Source organism: Hemiscyllium ocellatum, chromosome 1 (assembly GCF_020745735.1).
Source record: "Hemiscyllium ocellatum isolate sHemOce1 chromosome 1, sHemOce1.pat.X.cur, whole genome shotgun sequence".
NCBI classification, from domain to species: Eukaryota; Metazoa; Chordata; class Chondrichthyes; order Orectolobiformes; family Hemiscylliidae; genus Hemiscyllium; species Hemiscyllium ocellatum.
Genome location: NC_083401.1, coordinates 98,503,297 through 98,514,338, shown reverse-complemented (window position 1 = coordinate 98,514,338; position 11,042 = coordinate 98,503,297).

Sequence of the window (11,042 nt, the reverse complement as noted above, 5' to 3'; positions counted from 1 at the left end):
GCGAGTGGTGCACGAATTTGTTCCTCTGAGATAGGTTAAAAGGGGGAAGATTAAGGAACCTTGGATGACGAGAACTGAGGAACTTCTCATCAAAAGGAAAAAAGCAGCTTACGTAAGGTGGAAGAAGCAAGGATCTAGCACAGCTTTAGACCTGATCAGGTGTACCTGAGAACTCTGTGGGAAGCTAGGGAAGTGATTGATGGGCCTCTTGCTGAGATATTTGTATCATCGATTGTCACAGGTGAGGTGCCAGAAGACTGGAGGTTGGCAAACGTGGTGCCACTGTTTAAGAAGAGTGGAAAGGACAAGTCAGGGAACTATAGACTGGTGAGCCTGATGTCGGTGGTGGGCAGGTTGTTGGAGGGAATCCTGAGGGACAGGATGTAAATGTATTTGGAAAGACAAGGACTAATTAGGGATAGTCAACATGACTTTGTGCGTGGGAAGTCATGTCTCAAAAACTTGATTGAGTTTTTGAAGAGGTAACAAAGAGGATTGATGAGGGCAGAGCAGTAGATGTGATCTATATGGACTTCAGTAAGGTGTTCGACAAGGTTCCCCATGGGAGACTGGTTAGCAAGGTTAAATCTCACAGAATACAGGGAGAACTAGCCATTTGGATACAGAACTGGCTCAAAGGTAGAAGACAGAGGGTGGTGGTGGAAGGTTACTTTTCAGAATAGAGGTGTGTGACTAATGGAGTGCCACAAGCATTGGTGCTGGGCCCTCTACTTTTCATCATTGACATAAATGATTTGGATGCCAGGATAAGAGGTATAGTTAGTAAGTTTGCAGATGACACCAAACTTGGAGGTGTAGTGGACAGCAAAGAAGGTTACCTCAGATTACAACAGGAACTTGAACAGATGGGCAAATGGGCTGAGAAGTGGCAGATGGAGTTTCACTGAGACAAATGTGAGGTGCTGCATTTTGGAAAAGCAAATCTTATACACTTGATGGTAAGGTCCTTGGGAGTGCTGCGAAACAAAGAGACCTTGGTGTGCAGGTTCATAGCTCCTTGAAAGTGGAGTCGCAGTTAGATACAACAGTGAAGAAGGCATTTGGTATGCTTTCCTTTATTGAGTACAGGAGTTGGGAGGTCATGTTGCGGCTGTACAGGACATTGGTTAGGCCACTGTTGGAATGTTGGGTGCAATTCTGGTCTCCTTCCTATTGGAAAGATGTTGCAAAACTTGAAAGGGTTCAGAAAAGATTTACAAGGATGTTGCCAGGGTTGGAGGATTTGAGCTATAGGGACAGTTTGAACAAGCTGGGGCTGTTTTCCATGGAGCGTCGGAGGCTGAGGGGTGACCTTATAGAGGTTTACAAAATTATGAGAGGCGTGGATTGGATAAATAGATAAAGTCTTTTCCCTGGGATGGAGGAGTCCAGACCTAGAGGGCATAGGTGAGAGGGGAAAGATATAAAAGTGACCTAAGGGACAACCTTTTCATGCAGAGGGTGGTACGTGTATAGAATGAGCTGCCAAAGGAAGTGGTGGAGGCTAGCACAACTGCAACATTTAAAAAGCATTTGGATGGGTATATGAATAGGAAGGTTTGGAGGGATATGGGTCAGGTGGGACTAGATTGGGTTGAGATATCTGGTTGGCATGGACAGGTTGGACTGAAGGGTCTATTTCCATGTTGTACACCTCTATGACTCTATGACTAGAGGATTACAGACTTGCTAGAAAGGAGCTCAGAAATGGACTGAGGAGAATCAGGAGGGGGCACTCAAAAGGCTTAGCAGGAACCCAAAGGCATTTTACTCATACTTGTGGAATAAGAGAATGATCAGGAAGAAGGTAGTACTGATCAGGGATAGTGTAAGTAACTTGTGTGTGGAGTCATAGCAGATAGGGGAAGCCCTAAATGAGTTTTTTGCTTCAGTTTTCACTAAGGAAAGGGACCTTGTTGTGAATGTGAACTTTGAGGAGTTGGGAAACAGGCTTGACCAGATCAAAATGAAGAAGTTGAAGTTTCATCTGACCTTCAGGTACACAGTTAAAGATCTGAACAGGTGAGGAAGGAAAGGGACTCCGTTTATTATACAAATATTCAGCAGACTCACTGGTTGATGTGCTGGAAATTTTGGCAAACATTCAGATTGATAAGTCCCCAGGGCCAGACCAGATTTATTCTAGGCTGCTCCAGGAAGCGAGAAAGGAAGTTGCTAAGCCATTGGCGAAGATCTTTGCTTCCTCACTCTCCACAGGAATCATACCGGAGGATTGGAAGGAGGTGAATATTGTTCCTCTTTTCAAGAAGGGTAATAGGAAAATCCTGGCAATTACAGACCAGTCAGTCTTACGCCTGTGGTCAGCAAAGTTTTGGAAAGAATTCTAAGGGATAGGATTTATGACTATTTGGCAAAGCTTAGCGTGATTAAAGGTAGTCAGCATGACTTTGCAAAGGGCAGGTCATTCCTCACAAATCTTATTGAGTTCTTTGAGGAGGTGACAAGACAGGTAGATGAAGGTCGAGCAGTGGATGTGGTGTATATGGACTTCATTAAAGCATTTGATAAGGTCCCCCAAGGTAGGCTCATTCATAAAGTCAGCAAGTATGGGATACACGGACATTCGGCTATTTGGATTCAGAATTGATTGGCTGACAGTAGGCAGAGAGTGGTTGTAGATGGAAAGCATTCTGCCTGGAAGCCAGTGTTGAGTGAGGTCCCGCAGGGCTCTGTTCTTGGGCCTCTGCTCTTTGTAGTTTTTATAAATGACTTGGATGAGGAGGTTGAGGGGTGGGTTAGTAAATTTGCAGATGACACAAAAGTTGGAGGTGCCGTTGATAGTATCAAGGGCTATTGCAGGCCACAACGACATAGACAGGATGCAGAGCTGGGCTGAGAAATGGCAAATGGAGTTCAACTTGGATAAATGCGAAGTGATGCATTTTGGAAGGTTGAACTCGAATGCTGATTATAGGATTAAAGACAGAATTCTTGGCAGTGTGGAGGAACAGAGGGATTTTGGTGTTCAAGTACATAATTCCCTCAAAGTTGCCACCCAAGTGGATAGGGTTGTTAAGAAAGCATATGGTGTTTTGGCTTTCATTAATAGGGGTATCAGGTTTAAGAACTGCGAGGTTTTGCAACTGCTCTACAAATCCCTGGTGAAACCACACTTGGAATATTGTGTCCAGTTCTGGTCACCCTACGATAGGAAAGATACAGAGGCTTTGGAGAGGATGCAAAGAAGGTTTACCAAGATGCTGCCTGGACTGGAGGGCTTGCCTTATGAGGAAAGGTTGAATAAGCTTGGACTTTTCACTCTGGAGAGAAGGAGGAAGAGAGCAGACCTAATCGAGGTGTACAAGATAATGAGAGGAATAGATAGGGTCAATAGTCAGAGACCTTTTCCCAGGGCAGGATTGACTGGCACGACGGGTCATAGTTTTAAGATATTAGGAGAAAGGCATAGAGGGGTTGTCCGAGGAAAGTTCTTTATGCAGAGAATTGTGAATGCATGGAATGCGTTGCCAGTGGTGGTAGAACCATAGACATTAAGGACACGTAAGCGACTGCTGGACATGCACATGGATAGCAGTGAGTTGAGGGGTGCATAGGTTAAGTTATTTTATTTTACATTAAGATTAATCCTCAGCACAACATCATGGGCCAAGGGACCTGTTCTGTGCTGTACTTTTTTTATGTTTGTGTTCCATGTTCTATCTGGTCACTATTATAGGAAGGATATGGAAGCTTTGGAAAGGGTTCAGAAGTGATTTACTATGATATTGCCTGGTATGGAGGGAAGGTCTTATGAGGAAAGGGTGAGGGATTTGAAGCTGTTTTCAATAGAGAAAAGAAGATTTAGAGGTTACTTAATTGAGACATACAAGATAATCAGAGGGTTAGAAAGGGTGGACAGTGAAAGCCTTTTTTCACGGTTGGTGATGGCTAGTATGAGGGGACATTGCTTTAAATTGAGGGGTGATAGATATAGGACAGACGTCAGAGGTAGATTCTTAACTCAGAGTAATAGTAGGACTGTGGAACACCCTGCCTGCAACAGTAGTAGACTCGCCAACTTTAAGGGCATTTAAGTGTTCAATGGATAAATGTATGGATGAAAATGGAATAGTGTAGGATAGATAGGCTTCAGATTGGTTCCACAGGTCGGTGCAACATTGAAGGCTGAAGGGTCTGTACTACGCTGTAATGTTCTTTGTTCTATGTAAATGGTATGCAGGCATCTAGGGATAAAGCAGGACATTGGCAACAGATAATAAACTAGTGCAAGAATGATGGACCAAATGGTTTCCTTCTGCTTCATAATAATTCTGTGATTCCAACTGTATTTTGCATACTTGTTATATTGGTCCTCCAAAAATGAAGAATCTGTTGTTGAGTTTCACAGAATTTTTATGGCACAGACAAAAACTATTTAGTCCATTTGATCTACACTGGTTGTTTGAGTGTGCAGCTCACTTCATGCCAATCCCATGCCTTCTTCCTGTGATTTTGCCAATTCTTCCTTTTCAGTTAACTGTGCAAGCCTCAAGTGAACCCATCTTCATCTCACACTCTCTGTCAGTGCATTCCAGATCTTATCCATTCACCGTATGTTTATGATTTTGAATATCTCCCACAAATAATTTCTCAGCCTCTTTTTATGTACAGAAAACAGTCCAAACTTCTATAATCTGTCTTTATAACTGAAATTATTATAACTGAAACTGGAACCATTCCCAAGAATCGCTTCTCTACTCATTGTCATGCTTTCACATCCTTCCTAAAGTAGCATGCCCAAAGCTGGATGCAATTCCAGTTGAAGTCAAACTCGTGATGTATATAAAGGGACATGAGGCTTAGGATACAATCTGTTATTAGGCACACTCTTAAACTGTCCTGCTGCCTTTAATGGCTTATGTACATATGAAGCCAGGCCCCTCTGTGCTTCGTCCCCTTTACAATTGCATCCATAAAATAAGGCTTCTGATTCTGGACACTGGTGATTGCCTACATGTGTAAACGAACAGAGAACAATGATTTGGTTCTCCAATTTCAAATTAAGGATATTAACCCAATAAATACAATGACACGACAAAAAAAAATCACTAACTAGGGTGTAAACTAGTAGGTTTAAATTGTCTGTCTGTCATACAGCTTGACTGAGTTTCCTTTCCATTTAAGTTGATAGGTATGGTGTCAATTAAAAACCTAGGATATAGGAGCAGGAGTAAACCAATACAACCCATCAAGTCTATTCTGACATTCAACATCATCATGGCTGTTCCTCAAAATAAAGTGACTTATTGTGCAATTAAAAAGACCGTTACATAAGCAAAGTACACTGGCTTTGGCATTCAAAAAACAATCTTAGCTATTTGAGTTTACCATTGTAAGTCTCAACTACTTAATACCTATTTATACCCTACATATTTAGTTCTTGATCATAAATCAACCTAACATGTTGTCTAAGATAACATAATATTTGTTACAGCTATCTCTAAAAAGTTGAACAAATAGCATTTGGGGAGGCATTGGTACAGTTGTAATGTAATTACAACTAGTAATCCAGAGACCCAGTCTAAAGCTATGGGAACAAATTCTTCCAGGGAGATGGTGAAATCGGAATTCAATTAAAATATCAGAAATTCGGAAGCTTGTCCAACAGTGGCCAGATTATCATTGTTGTAAAACCCCATCTGTTCACTAATTTCCCTTTAGGGAAGGAAAAGGGATCATCCGTGTCTGGTCTAGTCTACATGTGACTCCAGATCCATGACCCGAGCAAGCACCCCAGTTCAAGGAGCAATTAGGGATAAACAGCAAATTCTGGCCCAGCAAGTGTTGTCACATCCCATTTATGAATAAAAAAAAGTTATCTCAAAGGTTCAAGCCAACTGTATACTTTGTTTACATAACCAGTAATGGGAGCTCTTTCTTGTCATTTTCAACAAGTGCTGTGCATCCTTCTCATAATCACAATTATTATATTATAATAATGAAAATGAATTACTGCATTAGCAATGTTTCTTCATATTCAATTATGGCTTGAATTACTCTAAAGAAGGAAGCAAGAAATTTATCAATGCCACAATATAAATAAGGATTTCCAAGTAATTTCTGCTTCCTTCTGCTTAGATGGGTCAGATGACATTACAATTGCTAGTGTTATGTTTAATTATGTGACCTGACCATTTTTGACTTATTATGATGATGTCCATTTCAATGGGTCAGCTAAATTCATGAGTGTTGTGTTCATTGTGACACACAGCTTTCTCATCTATGCTCACTTCTGCTGTGGTCCTGCAACTGGGCACAGTGTTAACAAGCACCACAATGTGTGGGAGCAGACCTCAGATTAGGAAGACTAAAACAGGGCCTCTAATTCTGCTCCTCAGCTCCTACCTCCTCATTTCTCATTGCCAACTCTGAGAAGCAGCAGCAAGCAGGACAGATCAAGGGAAATAACCTGGAAACCCAGGTCCATCCCTTCCTCTTTTTGCATAGAACCAATGAGGCAAATACCCAATAGGATCGTAGAATCCCTAAAGTGTGGAAACAGGCCCTTCAGCCCAACAATTCCATACTGATCCTCCAAAGAGTAACCCATCCCCCAACCTATTACTCCATATTTACCCGACTAATGCCACCTAACCTACACATCACTGAACACCAATTCACCTAACTTGCACATATTTAGATTACAGGAGGAAACCAGGGCACCCAGAGGAAACTCAAATTTACCTGGACTGTCTCAGACTCCTCCCTCCCCTTCCTAGACCTTTCCATTTCTATCTCGGGCGACTAAATCAACACGGACATTTACTGTAAACTGACCGACTCCCACAGCTACCTAGACTACACCTCCTCCCACCTGCCCCCTATAAAAATGCCATCCCACATTCCCAATTCCTTCGTCTTCGCCGCATCTGCTCCCAGGAGGAACAGTTCCAATACCGTACAGCCCAGATGGCCTCCTTCTTCAAAGACTGCAATTTCCCCCCAGACGTGGTCGACGATGCCCTCCACTGCATCTCCTCCACTTCCCGCTCCTCCGCCCTTGAGCCCCGCCCCTCCAATTGCCACCAGGACAGAACCCCACTGGTCCTCACCTACCACCCCACCAACCTCCATATACATCGTATCATCCGTCGTCATTTCCGCCACCTCCAAACAGACCCCACCACCAGGGATATATTTCCCTCCCCTCCCCTATCAGCATTCTGAAAAGACTACTCACTCTGTGACTCCCTCGTCAGATCCACACACCCCCCCCCCCCACCAACTCAACCTCCACTCCCGGCACCTTCCCCTGCAACTGCAAGAAATGCAAAACTTGTGCCCACACCTCCACCCTTACTTCCCTCCAAGGCCCCAAGGGATCCATCCATATCTGCCACAAATTCACCTGCACCACCACACACATCATTTACTGCATCCGCTGCACCCGATGTGGCTTCCTTGATATTGGGGAGACAGGCCGCCTACTTGCGGAACATTTCAGAGAACACCTCTGGGACACCCGAACCAACCAACCCAACCACCCCGTGGCTCAACACTTCAACTCCCCCTCCCACTCCATCAAGGACATGCAGGTCCTTGGACTCCTCCATCGCCAGACCATAGCAACACGACGGCTGGAGGAAGAGCGCCTCATCTTCCACCTAGGAACCCTCCAACCACAAGGGATGAACTCAAATTTCTCCAGTTTCTTCATTTCCCCTCCCCCACCTTGTCTCAGTCCCAACCCTCAAACTCAGCACCACCTTCCTAACCTGCAATCTTCTTCCTGTACTCTCCACCCCCACCCCGGCCTATCACCCTCACCTTGTCACCCTCACCTTAACCTCCTTCCACCTATCGCATTTCCAATGCCCCCCTCCCAAGTCCCTCCTCCCTACCTTTTATCTTAGCCTGCTTGGCACACTTTCCTCATTCCTGAAGAAGGGCTCATGCCCGAAACATCAATTCTCCTGCTCCTTGGATGCTGCCTGACCTGCTGCATTTTTCCAGCAACACATTTTCACCCAGAGGAAACCCATACAGACATGGGGACAGACAGAGACAGTCACCTGGGGCTGGAATTGAACCCAAGTCCCTGGCGCTGTGAGGCAGCAGTACTAATCACTGAGCCACCATGCTGCCTCCTGTCTTAGTCTCCAATGTAAATGTGTCTGCTCTACTTTGATTCATTATGACAACAAGCTTGCAAAGTTGCTACTGGTACATATATTCACATGCTGACTTCTGAATCTGTGTTGCAATATATTGCAAGATTTGCTTGAACAATATGGTATGGTAAACACATTGATATTGTTTAAGAGAAGCTTTCCAAATATGTTGAAATTCCAGACACAGCAATTAAAATTGAATGGGTTTGTTACAGCAATGTTAACCTAGCCATCTTAATGCCGGCAAACTTACAAATAAAGGAAACATTCTGTGTACCTGAAATTGATTTTACAGCTCAGAGGTGGCAATGCCTTGACCTGGTCAATGATCTTATCCTAATTAGTCTGTCTAACTAAGATATCAGAATTCTCCTTTGTTGCACCATTTGCTTTAGTTGCATGTTCTATGATATATTCTTGATCATGTCAGGAAATTGAGTGTTACGGAGAAAAGTGCTGGCAAGTGGATATGACAAAACTCAGGTCAGTATTATCATATTGAACTGTGGAGCAAGCTTAAAGGGACAAACAGCCTACTCCTATTCTTATTTGTTATGGTCTTATAAAGATCGTGTTGGAGAGCAACTTAATGCTTCAGTATTGTGGTTCCTTCCATTTGTGGGCATGTCATTGATTTTGTTTATAGATCTAGAGGGATTAGTGTCAAAATTTGCAGATAATACTAAAAAAGGCACAGTGTATAATTAATTATTTAGAAGACAAAGGGAAATTGTAAAGGTACATTGATAGTTTGGAGAAACGGAAAATGAATTCAGTGTTGAAATCTTGCCTTTGAGTTGCATACTATGGAGGTTTAATTACTTATCCTCTCAGTCTAACTGCTCATTTCAGTTAAACAACTTTCCAACTCCAAAATGCCTACAGCTATTGTGGAAATGCTGCTCCTTCAACAAGGTTATATTATCCTTGGGTTTTTTTCTCAGAGGGGTCGTAAAGGCAGAGGTTTCAATAAGTCTAGTTTACCTACTTGAAGAAGCTTTTAAGTTAAAAAAAACACTTGTACAATGAAAGGGGAGCGACCAGTTCTCCCAGTTTAGGGTGCGGTTTGTTTTGGTTTTAACCATCTAGCTGCTGGTCAGTTTAAGCCAGAGAATCATAAGAAATAGTTTCATGCTGATCCTCTCTCTCTGACATCTCTTTAGTAAAAATCAGTGTTTGATTTTACCTTTGTTTTGCTAAGGGGGTGTTTACAGGTATGTTGCAAGAATTTGGAATATCATCATTAAGTTGTGACAGAGTCAATTGGACTTTCAATTACGTTATGTTATTCTATATTCAATTATATTTTGTTCACATATAAATAAATTGTTTTGTTTAAACCTGAGTGTTTGGCCCAGCTGCATCACTCGTAGAAAATCCACTTTACACCTGCTTTAAACAACTAGAACAAAAGGTATAGAACAGTACAGCATAGTACAGCCCTTCGGCCCTAGATGTTGTTACGGTCTTTTATCCTACTCTAAAATCAGACTAACCTTCATATCCTTCATTGTATTAACTTCCCTGTGCCTATCCAAGAGTCGCTTAAATGTCCCTGATGTATCTGACTCTACTACCACTGTTGCCAGTGCATTCCATACACCCACCACTCTCTGTGTAAATAACCTACCTCTGACATCTCCCCTAAACCTTCATCCAATCACTTTAACATTATGCTCCCTCATGATAGACATTTCCGCCATGGGAAAACATCTCTGCCTATCCACTCTATGTATGCCTCTCAACATCTCTATCAAGTCACCTCTCATCCTATAATGCCACAGTGAGAAAAGCCCTAGCTCCCTCAACCTTTCTTCATAAGACATGCCCTCCAGTCCAAGCAGCATCCTGGTAAATCTTTTGGATTAGTGGTGCTGGAAGAGCACAGCAGTTCAGGCAGCATCCAAGGAGCAGTGAAATTGACATTTTGGGCAAAAGCCCTTCATCAGAATAAAGACAGTGAGCCTGAAGCATGGAGAGATAAGCTAGAGGAGGGTGGGGGTGGGGAGAAAGTAGCATAGAGTATAATTGGTGAGTGGGGGAGAGGATGAAGGTGATAGGTCAGGGAGGAGAGGGTGGAGTGGATAGGCGGAAAAGGAGATAGGCAGGTAGGACAAGTCTGGACAAGTCATGGGGACAGTGCTGAGCTGGAAGTTTGGAACTAGGGTGAGGTGGGGGAAGGGGAAATGAGGAAACTGTTGAAGTCCACATTGATGCCCTGGGGTTGAAGTGTTCCGAGGCGGAAGATGAGGCGTTCTTCCTCCAGGCGGCTGGTTGTGAGGGAGCGGCAGTGAAAGAGGCCCGGGACCTCCATGTCGGTGGCAGAATGGGAGGGGGAGTTGAAATGTTGGGCCACTGGGCGGTGTGGTTGATTGGTGCGGGTGTCCTGGAGATGTTCCCTAAAGTGCTCTGCTAGGAGGTGCCCAGTCTCCCCAATGTAGAGGAGACCGCATCGGGAGCAACGGATACAATAAATGATATTAGTGGATGTGCAGGTAAAACTTTGATGGATGTGGAAGGCTCCTTTAGGGCCTTGGATAGAGGTGAGGGAGGAGGTGTGGACGCAGGTTTTACTGTTCCTGTGATGGCAGAGGAAACTGCCAGGATGGGAGGGTGGGTTGTAGGGGGGGCGTGGACCTGACCAGGTAGTCATGGAGGGAACGGTCTTTGCAGAAGGCAGAAAGGGGTGGGGAGGGAAATATATCCCTGGTGGTGGGGTCTTTTTGGAGGTGGCAGGAATGTCGGCGGATGATTTGATTTATGTGAAGGTTTGTAGGGTGGAAGGTGAGCACCAGGGGCATTCTGTCCTTGTTACAGTTGGACGGGTGGGGTCTGAGGGCGGAGGTGCGGGATGTGGACGAGATGCGTTGGAGGGCATCTTTAACCACGTGGGAAGGGAAATTGCGGTCT